Here is a 20,960-nt window from a genome sequence, read left to right as displayed (position 1 = left end):
TTTGTGTGCCTTTCCTTGTATGTTATACTTCAAAAAAAGTTTTTTTTTTTTTTTTTTTGTAAAGCGTCTCTGTGGTCAGACAGATATAGATCTATGTTTAACCTCGTTCCACAACTCGCTGGTAAACTACTTAACCTCTCTGGATCTCAGTTTCCTCTTCCAGAAAATGGGGATAAGAATCCCTCCACCTCCCAGGGCTGCTGGGGTGAAGAGATTGTCAGGAAAATGCTTATTCCCAGGCCTGACACTGGCTAAGGTCACAATGAATGGTAGTTAGGATCCCATCTCATAGATGAGGAAACTCAGGCTCAGAGAGAGATTACTTGGTCCGAACCAGGATTTGAACCTGGTCTCTGACTCCACCATGCCATCTCTTGGAGGGTTCTGACAAGAGTATAGTGCCCAGCATTGCACCTGGCTTCTGAGAGCCTCCATGTCTACCCATGAGCCTTCCAGGCTGCTCAGGAAATCCAGTGGGAGACCACAGAGCATCTAGGCTTTGGAGTTAGCCAGTTGTGAGTTCAAGTTCTGACCCCACCGCTTACTGATGACCATGATCTAGGAGCTCTGGAGTCAGGCAGCCCTAATTTCAAGTCTCAGCACAACCAGGCCCATTGTGGCAGTTGTCCCACTGACAATGTGACACCCTTGAGGGAGGGCACAATAACCAGTCTGCTTCAGCCCTGGGCATGGCCTTCCTTTGTCTTCACTTACTTCTAGATCATCAAGAGCCCAGCCGCCTCCCCTGCCTGGGAAATGAGCCAGAGGGAGCACCCTGTGGAAACTGACAAATCCAATCTCTTTTACTAATCACTCAAGGCCTCCAGAATTAGAACCAGCTTTCTGTCCTATTTGGTCCTACTGAGCCCTTCCTCCAGCCAGCCTGAGCTCCCTCATGGTATTGGAAATACACAACATAACACAGGGTCACTTTCAGCTCTTTACCCAGTCTGTTCTCTTTCAACTGGGGCTGTCCGAATTCAACTAATAAATTCCACTTTCTATGCTAAATACTGCCTGCTTCCCCAAATAAACATACCTGAACCTCTTCCAAGAGACATCCCCTGACCACTCCAGTCCACACTATCTTTGAATTCTCCTCTTTATTTGGCTAATGCCTACTCACCCTCAGCGCTTTCTCTGGATGCTTCCGTGACTTGCCAGGGAGCTCCTGCTTATGCCCCCGTAGGCCCTACCACATCAGCTAACATTTTGTATGGATGCTTGTTTAATTAACTGTCTTCCTTTCCTGCCTGTCAGCTCCATGAGGGGCAGGGACCAGGTTGGTCTTGCTTGGCACTGAGTCCTGGGCCTAGCCCAGGTTGTTTATTTATTCATTCAATAACTATCTATTGAGCATTGAGGGTCTAACAATGAGCAAAAGCAGACAAGGGTCACACAGCACCAGAGGGAGACAGACATCCACCTAGGAATCACACACAAATGCATGTCCAGTCATAATGGGACCAGTGTTCTGAAAGAGGGGGAGGAACCTGGGGCTCCAGGCGCCCCTACCAGGGGACCTGCCCGGGATAAGGGAGTCAGAACAGGCCTCCTTGGAAGTGACATTTTTAGCTGAGACCTAAAGGATGAATCACAGTTAACTCTGGTGGTGAGGAGAGAAGGGAATGGCATTCCAGGAAGAAGGAAAAGATGTGCAAAGGCTGCAAGGAGAGAGGGTGTGTGAGACGTTGGCATTTTGGACCCAATTCTATAATGACTATTTGTTGAATGAACAAAGGAAGGACTAAGCACCCTTGTGGGGCCTGACACATAAGAGGGGTTCAATAGCTTCCTGTGGAAGGGAAGAGTAGGGCCTTGTAGTTTGCATCACACACGCTCTTGTATCTTCCTGGCCCTCTGTGCACAGGACATTGCTGGACACCCAGGGGTCACACAATGTGATGAAGCCTCACAACTCTGAGAGGAAGTCACTGGGGCTTTGCCTTTCCTGCAGGTTTGAGCCCAATTACCAAGATAGCTGCTCCACTGTAACTTTGCTCCCCAAGTGGAAGAAATATCACCATACCAGGCACCAAGGTCACCAAAAGCCCCCTCCCCCAAGATAAAGCAGGCAGATAGCACCATCTGCTAACCATTCCTTGGCCATGACAACCCTGGCTGCATGGGGCTGGGATGAGCTGTAGGAGGAAGGAGCTGTCCTCATCTTGGCACCAAGGCTGAGAGGCCTGGGGGCTGGAATACCCTGCCACTTGTGCCACATCCAGCTGCAGTGCCTGGCACCACCAAAGGTAACTCTGCCCGTCCCACCTCCTGGGGACCCTCATCCTTGTGACAGGCACTGACCTTCTGGAATTCTGGCAATTGGGGCAGAGAGAACTCTGATTATGACAGAATGTCACATAGAAAGAACTATGCATCTTTCTCCATCCCTTTTCTTGCAGGTTCTCTAAAAACTGGATCCATCATGAGCCTATGATATCCAAGAGGGAAGAGCAGTGGGGAGAAGAGGGAAAAAACAAGAACAGCATCAACAGCAGCAGCTGCCATGCTACCTCCATGGTACTATGGTATATAGACATGGTACTATGTTCTTTAACATTTAATTTCGTATATTCTTTTAGCTAACCAACAAAAAACAATGTCTCCTGGTACCAGTACTTGTGGGTGATGAATCATTTGTATACTAATGTGTCTAATCACCCCCACCCCTGCCAGCCCATGGGTTCTGGGAGGACAGGAACCATGTACGTTCAGATACTCCTGTACCCTCAGTGCCTGCCCCATGCCTGGCACTTACCAGAATAAAGGTTTGCTTTTGCCTGAAAGACCTTACAATAGCACTACGAGGGAGTGGTTGTTATTCCATTTTTTGATGAGGACACTGAGGATCCCACAACTGACAAGAAGCTTGCTCAAGGTTACACAACTAATAAGGGTGTAATGCAATCCTAAACCAAACCCATGGTTCTCACCAAATCATTCAGTCCTCCATCCATCCAACAGAGCGGGAAAGAGAAACTGAGGTCCAGAGGAGGGATCAGTGGGACCCTGGCAGCATCCAAAAGTTCTAAGCCTTGGAGCAGCACCCACCCTGTGAAATATTAATCCTGGAGCTACGGGTAAACGCAAACAAATGCCCTATTTACAGAGGCTGGAAGCTCTCCAGGAGGAAGCCAATCATGGGCCAGAGACTGGGCATGGAAGGCTGTTGTGACGGGAGTAGGGGCGAGCTCCAGGAGTCTGCTGGGGGCAGGGCTGCAATAAGGGTCAGAGGACACGCCAGATGTCACCTAACCCGAAGTGCTTGCAGAGACTAAATCCATAGGGCGGGTTATGTTAGGAAGATGTAGAAAGAGAATGAGAGAAGAGGACACCTCATCATGGGGCAGGTACTGGTGCCACTTGGAAAAGAGAGACCTTAGGATGCTGGATTATCCTAGGAATCAAACTGCCTGGGTTCTATTCTTGCAATTAAACTTACTAATAATCATACCCATACTGAGCACTAAGTATGTAGCAAGAACTATGCCAAGCATAGCACTTCTTATTCATAATAGCCAAAAGGTGGAAGCAACCCAAGTGTCCATGGACTGATGAATGGATAAACAAAATTTGGTACATACATACAACGGAATGTTATTCAGCCATAAAAAAGTTATGAAGTTCTGGTACATGCGACAACATGGATGAACCCTGAAGACATCATGTTAAGTAAAATCGGCCAGACAGAAAAGGACAAATAGTATATGATTTCTCTTATCTGAAATAAATAGAATATCCAATTTCATACAGATAAAAAGTAAATTATAGGCTACAAGGGGCAGAGCAAGGGGTGGGGAATGGAGAGTTAATTCTTAATGGGTACAGAGTTTCTGTTTGGGGTGGTGGAAGAGTTTTGGTAATGTTTGGTGGTGATGGTAGCACAATAGTGTGACTGTAATTAACACCACTGAATTGCATACTTGAAAGTGGTTAAAATGAGAAACATTATGTTGTATGTATGTTACCACAATAAAAAATTTTTCAAAAAAGAACTATTCTAAGTACTTGACGTGTTAACTCAATTTTTTGAACAATCATGAGGCTGGAGTTATAATCTACAACTCACATATGAAATAGCTGAGGGGCTGAGTGACTAAGTAATTTGCCATGGCCATATGTATATGTACATAGGTATATATGTATATACAGATATGCACACGTGTTCATTAGTTCCACACACTGTGTTTTGAGCTCTACATGCATGTTCTCACTGAAGCCACATGATAACCTATGAAGAACATATTATCATTTTGTTTTCCAGATGAAGAAACAATGGTTCAAAGATGTGCAATGACTTGTCCAAGGTCCCCCAGTAGTGCCTAATTCTAAAGCTCAAGCTCTTTATCATTTTCTCACGGCAGAAACCTTTCTTCTAAGCCTCAGCTTTTCCTTGTAGCATGAGCCTCCACAATGATCAGGTATTGCTACTAAGTGTTACATGAGCATACTTCACTTTTCCTGAGGGCAAGGGTGGAGAGCAAGGCCGTTATTCGCAATGTAAAGATAGGAAAACTAAGGCCCAGATCCATGGGATCTCCCTGACACAGTGAGTGTCTGACTTGGTTAGTCGGAGTGAAGGAGCCTCAGCTCTTTGAGGTCCCCAGCCAATATTTATTAGCCATTCACCAGGGTCCTTATCTGTCAAAACATTGCAAATGGCACCTACATGATAAGTTGCCAAGGAGATGCCATGAAACGGCAGAAAACTGGTAACCAATAATTATGAAGAACGATGTTCCTAAGAATAATGCTTGCAGACCCTTCTGCTCATTTCTGAAGCTGGAAAATCAGCTTCAGTGATTGAATCATGTATAGGACATTGGTCCCAAAATAACGACCCAACAGGGGTCTCTGAACTCACATTTCAGGAGTCAAGAACAGCTGAGGTACTAAAGCCAAAAAAACGACTCTGGTGCCAAGAGCAATCCTCTGCTTGGTGCCCCCTCCCCCCACAATGTGTCTGCAGAATCCTGGTGGTAGTAATAATAACAAGAATTCTTTCCCTTTGTGGAGAGCTTTAGATTGCACCAAATTCTTTCACAACCAGTGTCTCATTTCATCCTCTGGATAGCCTTCAGAGGTATGGGGGGTGGGAGGGTGGAGAGCAAGGCCGTTATTCTCAATGTAAAGATAGGAAAACTAAGGCCCAGAGAAGGGTTGGGACTTGCCCAAGGTCACATAGCAAGCCAGCAGCAAAGCTGGGGCTTGAACCCAGGTCCCTAGTTGGTTCTTTCCACAAAAGCCTGCTCTAACATGCTGCCTCTCAGCCTCCAAGTGTTCTGACTTTTCATTTTCAAATCCTCTGGGCCCAGTTGCCCTACTCAGCCTGTGACCCAAACCTGAGTAATGTAGTCAGGCTTGGGGGGTGAGAAGGGAGATCAATCACCGTTCTGGCCCTTTAGAGCATGCTGCAAAATCTCAGCCTTTGCCGGGGAACTTCCAAGACCAACAGCTTTTACCAGAGATTAGCAAAACACAGACCCCAGCCACACATCTAGGCCCAACATACACTGCCTTTTCCAACCGGTCTCCAAATCACAATTATTTTGACACCATTATTTTGCCTATTTTATGTGGCAGAATGCAGACTTGCTGGGCTCTTAAAAAAAGCCCCCATCACCATTCACTGGCACCAAAAAAGCCAGGCCCAAACTGCCATCCTCCTTGTAGGATACACAACCACTCTATTACCACTGACAGATGTTAGTAAGTTTCCATCTTGTCCCTCACACTGTTCCCCCAAATTCTACTAGCTCACAGGGGCAGCCAGAGATGGTGATACCACTAGCTGGTTCTAAAAAGAAAGGCTCTAAACAGACCACATGCAAACAGTTCATCATCGTCTTGTCATCATCATGACTGCTATGTAGTGAGTACTTGCTACACGCCAAATTCTGCACTAAGCACTTCAGTGCAGGATCTCATTTAACCCATTTTACAGATGTGGAAACTGAAGTGGAGGAAATCCCCTTGCCCAAGTTCTCACAACCAGGAAGCAGAGGCATGACCTGATTTAACCACAGTGCTCTACGGCCATCCTTTCTGTGTTTATTCCATCAATGGTCATTACAAAGATGGAAAAAGGGTACTTACCGCACAAGGTCCGAACACAATGGCTATTTGTCATCTACAACAAATCAGTATTTTTTCTAGTCATTGGACACTTCAACAAGTTAGTACAGTTCTGAAAGGGTGCCCATTAGGTACCCCATAACCCTGCATTGCATGAACAGCTCTTGACATCCCCAGCATTATCTGGTCCTCACTGTTCTCTGACCTCCTCACCAACACTCTTCTCCTCCTTTACCCTGCACCAGTCCCACTGTGGTCTCACTGTTTCTTAAAAACATCAAGTATACTACTACCTCTGGACCTTTGCACTTGCTGTCCTCCTGGGAGGAAGGCTCTGCCACTGCAGAGCTGCAGAGCTCACTCCCTCACTTCCTTTAGGTCTCTGCTCAAATAACACCTTAGAGAGAACTTCCCTGACCACCCTCTCTAAAAAGGCACACACCCCCCACCCCATCTCAGGCCCTCCCCATGGCTCTTCCCTGCTTTATTTTCTCCATAGCATTTATTACTACTAGACACATTATGTTTATTATTTGCTGAATGAATGAATGAATCAAAGCAGAGAGACCCCTCACCCCTGACAACTACCTCCTGCTCTAAGTGCAGCCTCCTGTGACCCTTTTCAAAGTTGTCTTGCATGCTCATTTGAACCCTGAAGAGAAACAGTCTTTGGGAAAGATCATCTGGGGTGATTTTCCTGAGGCCTCAGGCATTCCTCTCCCCCTTAAAAACCAAATGCAATGACAAGCACAGGCAAAGATTGGAAATCTTGTTCTCTTTTATCCTAAAAGCAGCCAATTCCAATTCCACACTTGCTGGTGTGGCCAGCAGAGTCAGTTTCACTTTTAACTCACCTATCGGGATCGGACTCCTTTGGCCCTCAGGTTGCAATCCTACCCCATCCCTTTCCCACCCTGTTGGATTTCCCTGCACCTTGTCATCCCTGAACTGATCCAGAATCCAAGAGGTTCCTGAGCTTTTAAGCACTGCTCTGGGGGAATTTGAGCTCATCCAACAGGTAGGAGGGGCAATGGCTGGCCCTTTCAGCCCTACATCGATCCCCCATCTTGGAGGGGCATCCGCCAGGGCGTCATTGTCTTTTTGAAGGGAGCTTAGTTTTAAAGGCACGTTTCTCAGTCTTAGGGGCAGGGGTAGAGAAGGGAGCTCTCCCACCGTAGGCCGAAATGGATCTATGCAAGTGGTTGCAGCAGCGGCGATGCTGAGGCCCTGGAGGTAGTAGGGAAAGAGGGGAGGGGGGAGTCTATCCCTTGGCCTGGGTTCTGGGACCTACCCTGGGATGGGGATGCCTTCAGCGTTGGGGAGCGGATGGGATGCTTCGTCGGAGAGGAGCGGAGGATGAGGCCGGGGAGAATCCAGGGCCAGAGCGCCTCGAGAGGCAGGGGATCTCGCCAGGATAGGGCCGGGGTCCGGGGAGACAGGGGTCGGCGGGGCGGAGCTTGGGATTGGGGACTGGAGCCCCAAGCGGGAGGGTGTTCGCGACGGGAGACCCCGTGGCCGTTACCTTGCCCTTAGGGCTGCCGGCGGGGCTGAGGGCCGCCAGGTGCTGGCTCCAGGGCCCGGCCCCTCCCCCGATCCGGCTCCTAAGGCTCACAGTCTGCAACCGCCGCCGCCTCCGCTGTCAACAAACCCCGGGTGCGTCACTTCCGGGGCCGCCCCTTAGCAACAGCGAACGGGTTCCCCAAACTGGTCCCGCGGCGAATGCGGACAGCGGTGGCAGAAGGTTCCGGAGCTCCGCGGGCATTTCTTCTCCCGAATACCGGTCGGGTCTAGGGTTGGAGGAGGGCGCGAGTTAGTCCTCCACCCCGACCCAGAGAACACGACTTCCAGGGTTCTCTCCCTCGTCTCTGAGGGGCCCGTTCGCGTGAAACACAGGTTCAGTTCCTGTTTTGGCCGTGTCGTTCTCCAGAGCCCAGGCTGTGGTTAAGAGCAGGACTGACTCTACATTCCACTGCCAGTGCAGACCTCCCTCTGAGCACCAGCTCCCTACATCCAGCAGCCTGTTGGACAGCTCCTCTTGGTTGCACTCCCACGTTCAAAACACAGTAGTCATCTCCTCCCCTTACCCCCTCCCCCACCCCCAACCTGCTCCTACATCTCCATCTTAGTAAATGGGCCCCAAGCACTTCGGCTATCAGAAAACTGGAAGTCGGCCTGCGCCCCTGCTTTTCCCTCAGTTCTTTGTCCAGTTTCCAAATCCTAAGGATCTCTCAAATCAGCTGCTTCTCGCCAACGACAGTGCCCGACTTCTGCACGTCAGCATTTCTTGTCTGGATTTCTTCCAGCTTCCTAACAGAACTCCCTACTTCCATTCATATGCACCACAGCCCCAGATTTTTCCAATACATAAATCTGACCAGGGTACTCTACCCTCACCCCACCCCGCCCCTCTTACCATTCTTATCGGACGAGGACTTTAATGATCCTGTCTCCTTCTTCAGCCTCTTGTCCCCCCCACCCTTCTTCCCCCTTCCTTTTTCGGATCCAGACAGTTGAAAGCAGTTTTAGTACTTTTAATGATCCCTTTCTCTCCCGTAGGTTCAAATACTCTTCCTGCTCCATCTATATCTAGCACACTTCTGCTCCACCTTCTGGTCTCAGTTTAGATGTTACGTTCTTGAGGAACTCTGACACCACATCCGCTTCCCTATTCTAATAACTAGGTTTTGTTGCTGTTGTTGTTTTGCATAATATCTTTTAGTATCTCCTATGTGCAACTATGTTCATACAATTTTAATCATTTAACAATTCTATTGATGATTTTAAATTACCAAAGTAAGACAGAATTGTTTTTAAAAAAATACATTAATATATGGAAGAAAAAATGAAAATCTCCCTTCAAATCCTCACCAACTCCAACCGCATTCTCTTCCCCAGATGTGAAGAGTTTGGGGAGAATCCTCTTAGTTTTTTTTTTTTTAAGAAAATAAAAAGCATGTTTATGTAAGAACTAAAACTGTAAAACTCTTGGGAAAAAATATAGGAGCAAGTTTTTATGATCTTGGGTTAGGCAGTGGTTTCTTAGATATAATACCCAAACACAAGGGACAAAAGAAAAAATAGATAAATTGAATTTCATCAAAATTAAAATCTTTTGTGCTTCAAAGGACACCATCAAGTGAAACAACTCAGAATGGGAGAAAACATTTGCAAATCTTATATCTGATAAAGACTTAGTATGTAGAATATAAAAAGAACTTACAAATAGTTAAAAGGTAATCCAATTATAAATGGGTAAAGGATTTGAATATACATTTCTCCAAAGAAGGTATATGAATGGCCAATGAGCACATGAAAAGATGCTCAATATCATTAGTCTTTAGAGAAATGCAAATTAAAACCACTTCACTGTTAGTAGGATAGATATAATGAAAAGGACAGATAATAAAAAGTATTTATGAGATTGAGGAGAGATTGGAACCCTTATACACTGCTTGTTCCTCAAAAAGTTAAATAGAGAGTTACCATATGACACAGAAATTCTACTCTCAAGAGAAATGGAAACATATGTCTACATAAAATCTGTACTCAAATGTCCATAGCACCATTATTCAGACTAGCCCCAAAGTGGAAACAACTCAAATGTCCATCAACTAGTGAATGGATATGATATGGAATGGTATATTCATACAATGGAATATTATTTGGCAGTAAAAAGGAAAGAAGTGCTGATACATGCTACAACATGGATGTTCTTTGGAAAGATTATGCTAAGTGAAAGAAAAGTCACAAAGACCATATGTTGTATTATGTTATTTTATTCATATGTTCAGAATAGGCAAACCTATATAGACACAAAGTAGGTTATTGGTTGCCTAGGGCTAAGGCAGGGGTGATTAGGGAGTGACTGCCAATAGGTATGGGGTTTCTTTTGGGGATGATGAAAATGGTCTAAAATTAAATGTAAATTGTCTAGACAATCTGCAGAGATTGTCAAATCAGGTAAAAAAGCAAGCCCTAACAATATGCTGCCTAAAGAAACCCACCTTTAATATAAAGACACAAATAGGTTAAAAGTCAAAGGATGGAAAAAGATATACCTTCTTTGCCAGTCATCAATTTATTGCCTTTCAGATCCAAATTCACTTTGCATTGCCTACTCTGAGAAAGTGGATCTGGGCACTTTAGGTATTTTTTCTGCAGAAGGAGAGAATTCTCCTTTCTGGTTCTGGTGCACTCCTTAGGCAGGCTTCATCAGTGCCTGCTTCCTGCTGTGCAGGCAGTGAAAAACTTCACCCTTACCTGGCTCAGGCAGTTGCTGAGAGGAAATCTCTGGTGAGGCACCTTCCTGTGAAGTTTTCCCAGGCATTTTAGAAGGCTGATTTCTGGCAAGTTCTGGAGAGCAGATTTTCAGCAAGTTCTGTGCATGGCACCACAGCTGATTTTTTCAGCAAGTTCCAGAAGTAGGATGTCCAGAAAGTTCCATCAGGACGGTTACATAGACTTCTCTGCCAATCAGTGAGCCATGACCATGTCCTTTCCAACAAAGGCTGGATCTCAGCTTTGGGGAGAGCCTCTTCTGTAGGCACAGTATTTCAGCAGAGTATTGGCTGCTTCTAATATCTACTATTCATACATTCTTTAGAGTTCTCTTTATTTCTTAGCAGCCAGTCTCTTGAACTCTAATTTCCTGTTTTTGTTAATAAATCTTTGTATTAAACTTTCCCTATTCAAATTACTACATGGCTTCTCTCTCCTGATTGGATCCTGACTGATATACCATGCTAACATTAATGAAATGAAAGTTGCAGTGGCTATATTAATATCAGAGAAAGTAGATTTTGGAGCAAAGAATATTACCAGGAATAAAAAGGGTCAATTCAAAATGATAAAATTGTCATCACCAAGAGATATAATAATCCTGGATGTTTATGCACCTAATAACAGCTTCAAAATAAATGAAAAAAAAAACAGAGGAAAGAATCACAAGGAGAAATAGACAAATCCACAATTATAGTTGTTGTTTTTAACACTCTACTCTCAATAATTGATAGAACAGGTACTCAAAAAATCAGTAAGGATTTAGAAGAGTTGAGCAACACTATCAACCAACTTGACCTAATTAATATTTATAGAACACTCCATTCAACAACAGCATAAGGAACACTGACCAACATAGACTGTATTCTGGGCCATAAAACTTGTCTCAATAAATTTTAAATGATTCAAATCATACAAAGTAAGTTTTCTGATTGCAATGGAATTAAATTAGAACTGAGTAATAGAAAGATATCTGGAAAAATCCCCAAATATTCAGAAACGAAATAACATACTTCTAAGTAGCCCACAGTTTAAAGAAAAATAAAAAATGGAAATTAGAAAGTACTTTAGTTGAATGAAAATGAAAACAACATAGCAAAATTTGTGGGAGTCATTTAAAACAGTGTTAAGAGGGAAATTTATAGTACTGAATGCCTATATTAGAAAAGAAGAAAAGTGTCAAATCAAAATCAATGACCTCAGCTTCCATGTTTATCTAAGAAATTAGATAAGAAGAAATGAAACAAAAAAGATCATAGCAAAGAATAATGAAATATAAAAAAAGAAAAACAACAGAGGAAATCAATGAAACCAAAGCTGGTTCTTTGAAAAGGTCAATAAAACCTCTCCTATAGTGATTAGGAAAAAAAGGATAGACACACATTATAGGAATAAGAGGGGTGACATTACTACAGAATCTACAGTTATTAAAAAGATAAGAGAATGTTATGTACCACTTTATGCCAATAAATTTGACAAAAGAGCTGAAACAGAAAAATTCCTTGAAAGACACAAACTACAAAAGCCAACTCAACAAGAAATAGATAACCTAAATACCCCTATATCTACTACAGAAATTGAATTTGTAGTTTAAAACTAGGGTGATCAACTGTTCCAGTTTTCCTGAGACAGAGGAGGTTTCCAGGATCTGGAATTTTCAGTGCTAGAACTGCAAAAGTCCTCAACAATGAGACTATTTAAAAACTTCTCCACAAAGAAACCTCCAGTGCTTAATGGCTTCACTCATGAATTATACTAAACATTTAAGGAACAAATAACACCTATTCTAAACAATGCTTCCAGAAAATTGAAGAGGAGGGAAGCTTGTCAACTCATTCTATGATGCCAGCATTACTGTGTTACTAAAAGAAAATATATGACAAGAAAATAAAACTGCAGACTAATGAATACAGGGGCAAAAATTCCTAAGAAAATTTTAGTAAATTGAATCCAATTATATATGGAAAGGAAGATTCTTCATAACAAAGTGGAATGTATCTCAGTAATGGAATACAATAAATGGAATCAGTCAATCAGTTAATCAATGGAATTCACCATATTAACAGACTGAGAAAGATAAATTATGTCATCATCTCAATAGATGAAAAAAAATTTTTTTGACAAAATCCAACATCCATTATTGTTTAAAACTCTCAGCAAACTAGAAATAGAAGGGAATTTCCTAAACCTCATAAAAGGCATCTACTCAAAACCTGTAGCTGTCTTCACAAAATGGTAATAGAATTCTTTCCCTTTAAAACTACAAACAAGGCCAGGATGTCTACTCTCACCACTTCTATTCATCATTGTCCTAGAGGTTCTAGCCAGTTTAATAAGGCAAGAAAAATTTTAAAAAGCCATCCAGATTGTAAATGAAGAAGTGAAACTGCTTTTATTTGCAAATGACATGATCCTCTATATAGAAAATTCAGTGGAATCTACAAAAAAGTTTCTGTGAGTTTATCAGGTTTTCAGAATACAAGATCAATATTTAAAAATCAATTTTATTTCTGTATCCTGATAATGAACAATTAGAAATTGATATTAAAAAAAATTTAGGATAGCATACAAAATATAAGATAGGGATAAATCTGAAAATTACACTGAAATATACAAAACATTACTGAGAGAAATTAAAGATGACCTAACTAAATGGAGAGATATATCATGTTCATAGTTCAGATGATTCAAAAATGTTAAGGTATCAATTATTTCCAAACTGATCTACAGATTCAACACAATACCAATGAGAATGCCAGCATGATTTTTTTCTAGAAATTGGGAGGCTGATTCTAAAATTCATACAGAGATGCAAAGGACTTGGAGAAGCCAAACAAACAAAATATAGAATTAATGGATTTATACTCCTTGACTTCAAGAGTTCAGATAAAGCAACTGTAATCAAGACAGTTTTGTATGGGCAAAAAGATAGAAAATTAGATCACTGAAATATAAGAGAGCTCAGAAATAAGCCCACATATAAATGATCAATGGATATTTTTTTTAAAGGTGCAAAGGCAATTCAGTGGAGAAAGGATAATCTTTCCAATAAATGGTGTCAGAGCAACTGGATACTCATATAAATAAATGAACTTTAATCCTTGCACCATTTACAAAAATTAACCCAAAAGGCATAAAATTTTAAAAAGGGAGCATAGAACCAAAGGTAAAATCTAAATCTCCAGAACATCTTAAAGAAAACATGGGAGAAAATCTTTGTGATTTTGGACTAGGCAAAGATTTTTTTAGATATAACACCAAGGGAATTGTGGACTTCATCAAATTAAGAACTTCTGCTCTTTGAAAAAAACACTTCTAAGTAAGAGAATGAAAAGATAAACCACAGACTGGGAGAAAATACCTGCAAATGACATCTTAAATAGACTTGGATCGACAATATATAAAGAATTCTCAGAATTCAACTTAAATAAGAAAACAAGCAGGCCAATAAAAAAAAATGGGCAAAAGATTTGAACAGATACTTCTTTAAAGAAGATGTATGGATGGAAAACTTGTGAAAAGATTCTCAACCTTGTTAGTCATTAGGGAGATGCATGCTCAAACCACAAAGAGCTACTACCACTCCATACCTATTAGGATGTCTAAAATCTAACAGACTGACCACACCAGGTGTAAGTGAAGATGTGGAGCAATTGGAACTCTCATACAATGCAATGGTTTGTTTCTTGATAATTAAAAATTCCTCTGTTGTACTATCCAGCCATTCCACTCCAAGGAATTTTATGCAAGAGAAATAAAAGCATGTGTCCCTATAAATATTTGTACACAAATGCTCACAGCAGCTTTATTTGTAATAGCCCCAAACTGGAAGCAACCCCAGTGTCCATCTACAGGTGAATGGAAGAATAAACTGTGGTATATTCATATAATGGAACACATACCACACAGCAATAAAAAGGAATGATGTGTTGATGTACACTATGGCATGGATGAATCTCAGAATAATTAGGCTGGGCAAAAGGAGCCAGATACAAAAAGAGTACATAGTGTATTATTCCCTTTATATAAAATTCTCAAAAATGCAAAGTAATTTATAGTGACAGAATGCCGATCAATGGTTGCCTGGGCATGGGGTGGTGTGGTGTAGAGCAGAAAGAGGGGAAAGGAGAAGATAGGAAAGGGGCGGGAGGAATCTTCTGGAGGCGATGAATATGTTTATTATTTTAATTATCATGATTTATGGGTGTATGTATATGTCAAAACTTATTAAAGAGTACACTTCATGTGCAGTTTATTGAAAATCAGTTGTATCTCAGTAATGCTGTTAAAATTGTATTAAAAACTTGTGGGAAACTGAGTGAAGAGTATATGAGACCTTTCTGTACTATCTTTGCAATTTCTTGTGAACCTATAATTATCTTAAAATAAGTTTTTTAAAAGAAGCATAAAAAATTGTATTAGAACTTATTGAATTGCTCTCTGAAAAGGCTGTACCAGCTTAATTCCCTTTAAAGGTGTGCAAGGGAGGTCTGTTTCTTCACATCCTACCAATGGTGGATGTAATAAATGTTGGTTACTTTTATCAATGAAAGGGCATGATATGGTTCACTTCCCAATCTTGCGTTAGTCTAATTAAATGACATTTCAGGTTTTGGTCAGCCATTTTTATTTCCTCTTTGAAGTGCCTGCTTCTAAGCCTGCTGTCTTCCTTCAGGTGTTTGCTTAGCTGTCACCTCAGACAGGTTTTTCCTGACCCTATCGAGAACTGCAGCTCCTTTACCTCCATACTCTCTATTACTGCTTTATTTTTTTTCTCCATAGGATTTGTCACCAGCTAGCACACTATTCAATTTGTTTATTTAACTTACTTAACTTCTGTCTCCCCATACTAATGTGGCAGCTCTAGGAAGGCAGGGATTTTGTGTGTTTTGTTCCCTGCTAAATTCTCTATGCCTAGAACATGCCTGTCACATAGTAGGAACTATTAAATATTTAATGCCTTTTTTTTCCTGAGGGAAGGTTGTTTTTGTTGTTGTTGTTGATTTAAGAGCTCTTTATGTATTAAGGACAGTAACGTTTTATCATAAGGGATGCAAATATTTTCCCCTATTAATGTTTGTCTTTTATTTTACCCTTAGAGATTGAAAGTTTTATGTAGTTACATATCTGTCATATCGTTTATAGCTTCTGGCCGTTGTGTCTTCCTTGCAAGCATCTTTCTTTCTCCAAGGTTGCAAACATTTTTCCATATATATCTTTTTTCTAATATTTTATAGATATTTCCCATGTACAGCTTTAATTCACCTAGAATTTATTTTTATGTTGGATGTAAGATAGGAGAATAACTTAATTTTTTTCCAAATGATAGCTTACTGTAATAATACCATCTATCTGTATTTTTCTTAACATATCTTTTGCATTTTTTCCCTTTTCTTCCTAACCAATATTTTAAAGGGCTGCCTAGCTTTCTTTTTATCTGGAAAAATATTCCTTTTCTGCTGTGCAATTAAGTCAACATTTATTCACTTCTTGTATTTCATTCAAAGAAACTTAATCTTTGTATTCTCCAGAAATATTTAGCACAGTTCCAAGCACATAGTAGAAACTGTTTGCGGAACGGTGACTAAGTGAGCAGTTATCTGCGTGCCTACGCCTTTGGATAATGAACTCTGGGTGGGCAGGCACACGAGAAGTGGACAGGACGTAGGGATTATATAGTCCAGTGACAAAGTGTTCACTCATCTGTGGTTAAACTTTTAAAAAAAGACAGTTATGGGAGGCGGGGCAAGATGGCAGGAGGCGGGGCAAGATGGCAGACTGGTGAGCTGTATGTTTTAGTTACTCCTCCAGGAAAGTAGGTAGAAAGCCAGGAACTGCGTGGACTGGACACCACAGAGCAATCTGTCTTTGGGCATACTTCATACAACACTCATGAAAATGTCGAACTGCTGAGATCAGCGAAATCTGTAAGTTTTTGCAGCCAGGGGACCCGCGCCCCTCCCTGCCAGGCTCAGTCCCGTGGGAGGAGGGGCTGTCAGCTCCCGGAAGGAGAAGGGAGAACTGCAGTGGCAGCCCTTATCGGAAACTCATTCTACTGATCCAAACTCCAACCATAGATAGACTGAGACCAGACACCAGAGAATCTGAGAGCAGCCAGCCCAGCAGAGAGGAGACAGGCATAGAAAAAAAAACAACACGAAAAACTCCAAAATAAAAGCAGATGATTTTTGGAGTTCTGGTGAACACAGAAAGGGGAAGGGCGGAGCTCAGGCCTTGAGGCGCATATGCAAATCCCGAAGAAAAGCTGATCTCTCTGCCCTGTGGACCTTTCCTTAATGGCCCTGGCTGCTTTGTCTGTTAGCATTTCAATAACCCATTAGATCGCTGAGGAGGGCCCTTTTTTTTTTTAATCCTTTTTTCTTTTTCTAAAACAATTACTCTAAGAAGCCCAATACAGAAAGCTTCAAAGAATTGCAATTTGGGCACGTCAAGTCAAGAGCAGAACTAAGAGAGCTCTGAGACAAAAGGCAATAATCCAGTGGCTGAGAAAATTCACTAAACACCACAACTTCCCAAGAAAAGGGGGGTGTCCGCTCACAGCCACCATCCTGGTGGACAGGAAACACTCCTGCCCATCGCCAGCCCCATAGCCCAGAGCTGCCCCAGACAACCCAGTGTGACGGAAGTGCTTCAAATAACAGGCACACACCACAAAACTGGGCGTGGACATTAGCCTTCCCTGCAACCTCAGCTGATTGTCCCAGAGTTGGGAAGGTGGAGCAGTGTGAATTAACAAAGCCCCATTCAGCCATCATTTCAGCAGACTGGGAGCCTCCCTACACAGCCCAGCAGCCCAGAACTGCCCTGGGGGGACGGCACTCACCTGTGACATAGCACAGTCATACCTCAACAGAGGACCCGGGGTGCACAGCCTGGAAGAGGGGCCCATTTGCAAGTCTCAGGAGCCATACGCCAATACCAAGGACTAGTGGGTCAGTGGCAGAGACAAACTGCGGCAGGACTGAACTGAAGGATTAGACTATTGCAGCAGCTTTAAAACTCTAGGATCACCAGGGAGATTTGATTGTTAGGGCCACCCCCCCTCCCCGACTGCCCAGAAACACGCCCCACATACAGGGCAGGCAACACCAACTACACACACAAGCTTGGTACACCAATTGGACCCCACAAGACTCACTCCCCCACTCACCAAAAAGGCTAAGCTGGGGAGAACTGGCTTGTGGAGAACAGGTGGCTCGTGGACGCCACCTGCTGGTTAGTTAGAGAAAGTGTACTCCACGAAGCTGTAGATCTGATAATTTAGAGATAAGGACTTCAATAGGTCTACAAACCCTAAAAGAACCCTATCAAGTTCAGCAAATGCCACGAGGCCAAAAACAACAGAAAATTATAAAGCATATGAAAAAACCAGACGATATGGATAACCCAAGCCCAAGCACCCAAATCAAAAGACCGGAAGAGACACAGCACCTAGAGCAGCTACTCAAAGAACTAAAGATGAACAATGAGACCATAGTACGGGATATGAAGGAAATCAAGAAGACTCTAGAAGAGCATAAAGAAGACATTGCAAGACTAAATAAAAAAATGGATGATCTTATGGAAATTAAAGAAACTGTTGACCAAATTAAAAAGATTCTGGACACTCATAGTACAAGACTAGAGGAAGTTGAACAACGAATCAGTGACCTGGAAGATGACAGAATGGAAAATGAAAGCATAAAAGAAAGAATGGGGAAAAAAATTGAAAAAATCGAAATGGACCTCAGGGATATGATAGATAATATGAAACGTCCAAATATAAGACTCATTGGTGTCCCAGAAGGGGAAGAAAAAGGTAAAGGTCTAGGAAGAGTATTCAAAGAAATTGTTGGGGAAAACTTCCCAAATCTTCTAAACAACATAAATACACAAATCATAAATGCTCAGCGAACTCCAAATAGAATAAATCCAAATAAACCCACTCCGAGACATATACTGATCACACTGTCAAACACAGAAGAGAAGGAGCAAGTTCTGAAAGCAGCAAGAGAAAAGCAATTCACCACATACAAAGGAAACAGCATAAGACTAACTAGTGACTACTCAGCAGCCACCATGGAGGCAAGAAGGCAGTGGCACGATATATTTAAAATTCTGAGTGAGAAAAATTTCCAGCCAAGAATACTTTATCCAGCAAAGCTCTCCTTCAAATTTGAGGGAGAGCTTAAATTTTTCACAGACAAACAAATGCTGAGAGAATTTGCTAACAAGAGACCTGCCATACTGGAGATACTAAAGGGAGCCCTACAGACAGAGAAACAAAGACAGGACAGAGAGACTTGGAGAAAGGTTCAGTACTAAAGAGATTCAGTATGGGTACAATAAAGGACATTAATAGAGAGAGGGAAAAATATGGCAAACATAAACCAAAGGATAAGATGGCCGATTCAAGAAATGCCTTCACGGTTATAACGTTGAATGTAAATGGATTAAACTCCCCAATTAAAAGATATAGATTCGCAGAATGGATCAAAAAAAATGAACCATCAATATGTTGCATACAAGAGACTCATCTTAGACACAGGGACACAAAGAAACTGAAAGTGAAAGGATGGAAAAAAATATTTCATGCAAGCTACAGCCAAAAGAAAGCAGGTGTAGCAATATTAATCTCAGATAAAATAGACTTCAAATGCAGGGATGTTTTGAGAGACAAAGAAGGCCACTACATACTAATAAAAGGGGCAATTCAGCAAGAAGAAATAACAATCGTAAATGTCTATGCACCCAATCAAGGTGCCACAAAATACATGAGAGAAACACTGGCAAAACTAAAGGAAGCAATTGATGTTTCCACAATAATTGTGGGAGAATTCAACACATCACTCTCTCCTATAGATAGATCAACCAGACAGAAGACCAATAAGGAAATTGAAAACCTAAACAATCTGATAAATGAATTAGATTTAACAGACATATACAGGACATTACATCCCAAATCACCAGGATACACATACTTTTCTAGTGCTCACAGAACTTTCTCCAGAATAGATCATATGCTGGGACATAAAACAAGTCTCAATAAATTTAAAAAGATTGAAATTATTCAAAGCACATTCTCTGACCACAATGGAATACAATTAGAAGTCAATAACCATCAGAGACTTAGAAAATTCACAAATACCTGGAGGTTAAACAACACACTCCTAAACAATCAGTGGGTTAAAGAAGAAATAGCAAGAGAAATTGCTAAATATATAGAGACGAATGAAAATGAGAACACAACATACCAAAACCTATGGGATGCAGCAAAAGCAGTGCTAAGGGGGAAATTTATAGCACTAAACGCATATATTAAAAAGGAAGAAAGAGCCAAAATCAAAGAACTAATGGATCAACTGAAGAAGCTAGAAAATGAACAGCAAACCAATCCCAAACCAAGTAGAAGAAAAGAAATAACAAGGATTAAAGCAGAAATAAATGACATAGAGAACAAAAAAACAATAGAGAGGATAAATATCACCAAAAGTTGGTTCTTTGAGAAGATCAACAAGATTGACAAGCCCCTAGCTAGACTGACAAAATCAAAAAGAGAGAAGACCCATATAAACAAAATAATGAATGAAAAAGGTGACATAACTGCAGATCCTGAAGAAATTAAAAAAATTATAAGAGGATATTATGAACAACTCTATGGCAACAAACTGGATAATGTAGAAGAAATGGACAATTTCCTGGAAACATATGAACAACCTAGACTGACCAGAGAAGAAATAGAAGACCTCAACCAACCCATCACAAGCAAAGAGATCCAATCAGTCATCAAAAATCTTCCCACAAATAAATGCCCAGGGCCAGATGGCTTCACAGGGGAATTCTACCAAACTTTCCAGAAGGAACTGACACCAATCTTACTCAAACTCTTTCAAAACATTGAAAAAAATGGAACACTACCTAACTCATTTTATGAAGCTAACATCAATCTAATACCAAAACCAGGCAAAGATGCTACAAAAAAGGAAAACTACCGGCCAATCTCCCTAATGAATATAGATGCAAAAATCCTCAACAAAATACTTGCAAATCGAATCCAAAGACACATTAAAAAAATCATACACCATGACCAAGTGGGGTTCATTCCAGGCATGCAAGGATGGTTCAACATAAGAAAAACAATCAATGTATTACAACATATTAAAAATTCGAAAGGGAAAAATCAATTGATCATCTCAATAGATGCTGAAAAAGCATTTGACAAAATCCAACATCCCTTTTTGATAAAAACACTTCAAAAGGTAGGAATTGAAGGAAACTTCCTCAACATGATAAAGAGCATATATGAAAAACCCACAGCCAGCATAGTACTCAACGGTGAGAGACTGAAAGCCTTCCCTCTAAGATCAGGAACAAGACAAGGATGCCCGCTGTCACCACTGTTATTCAACATTGTGCTGGAAGTGCTAGCCAGGGCAATCCGGCAAGACAAAGAAATAAAAGGCATCCAAATTGGAAAAGAAGAAGTAAAACTGTCATTGTTTGCAGATGATATGATCTTATATCTAGAAAACCCTGAGAAATCGACGATACAGCTACTAGAGCTAATCAACAAATTTAGCAAAGTAGCGGGATACAAGATTAAT

At 41.5% G+C, this 20,960-nt stretch overlaps 1 protein-coding gene across 4 annotated transcripts in view; it reads right to left on the bottom strand.

Moving 5' to 3' along the window:
• The window catches only part of ZER1 (zyg-11 related cell cycle regulator), a 31,085-nt gene extending 22,475 nt beyond the window's left edge, over positions 1–8,610 (bottom strand). For 3 of the 4 annotated variants that reach the window (XR_005210824.1, XM_037798671.1, XM_037798674.1), the window contains exons 1-2: positions 8,492–8,610; positions 7,601–7,865 (exon numbers count right to left, since the gene is read on the bottom strand). The gene's annotated coding sequence lies outside the window, so the exon portion shown is untranslated. The other variant, XM_037798672.1, reaches the window with a different exon arrangement.
• Positions 8,611–20,960: the final 12,350 nt, after the last annotated feature.

Source organism: Choloepus didactylus, chromosome 10 (genome assembly GCF_015220235.1).
Source record: "Choloepus didactylus isolate mChoDid1 chromosome 10, mChoDid1.pri, whole genome shotgun sequence".
Taxonomy (NCBI): domain Eukaryota; kingdom Metazoa; phylum Chordata; class Mammalia; order Pilosa; family Megalonychidae; genus Choloepus; species Choloepus didactylus.
Note: the sequence above shows the minus strand (reverse complement) of the source record. Positions and strands in the feature narration are given on the sequence as shown.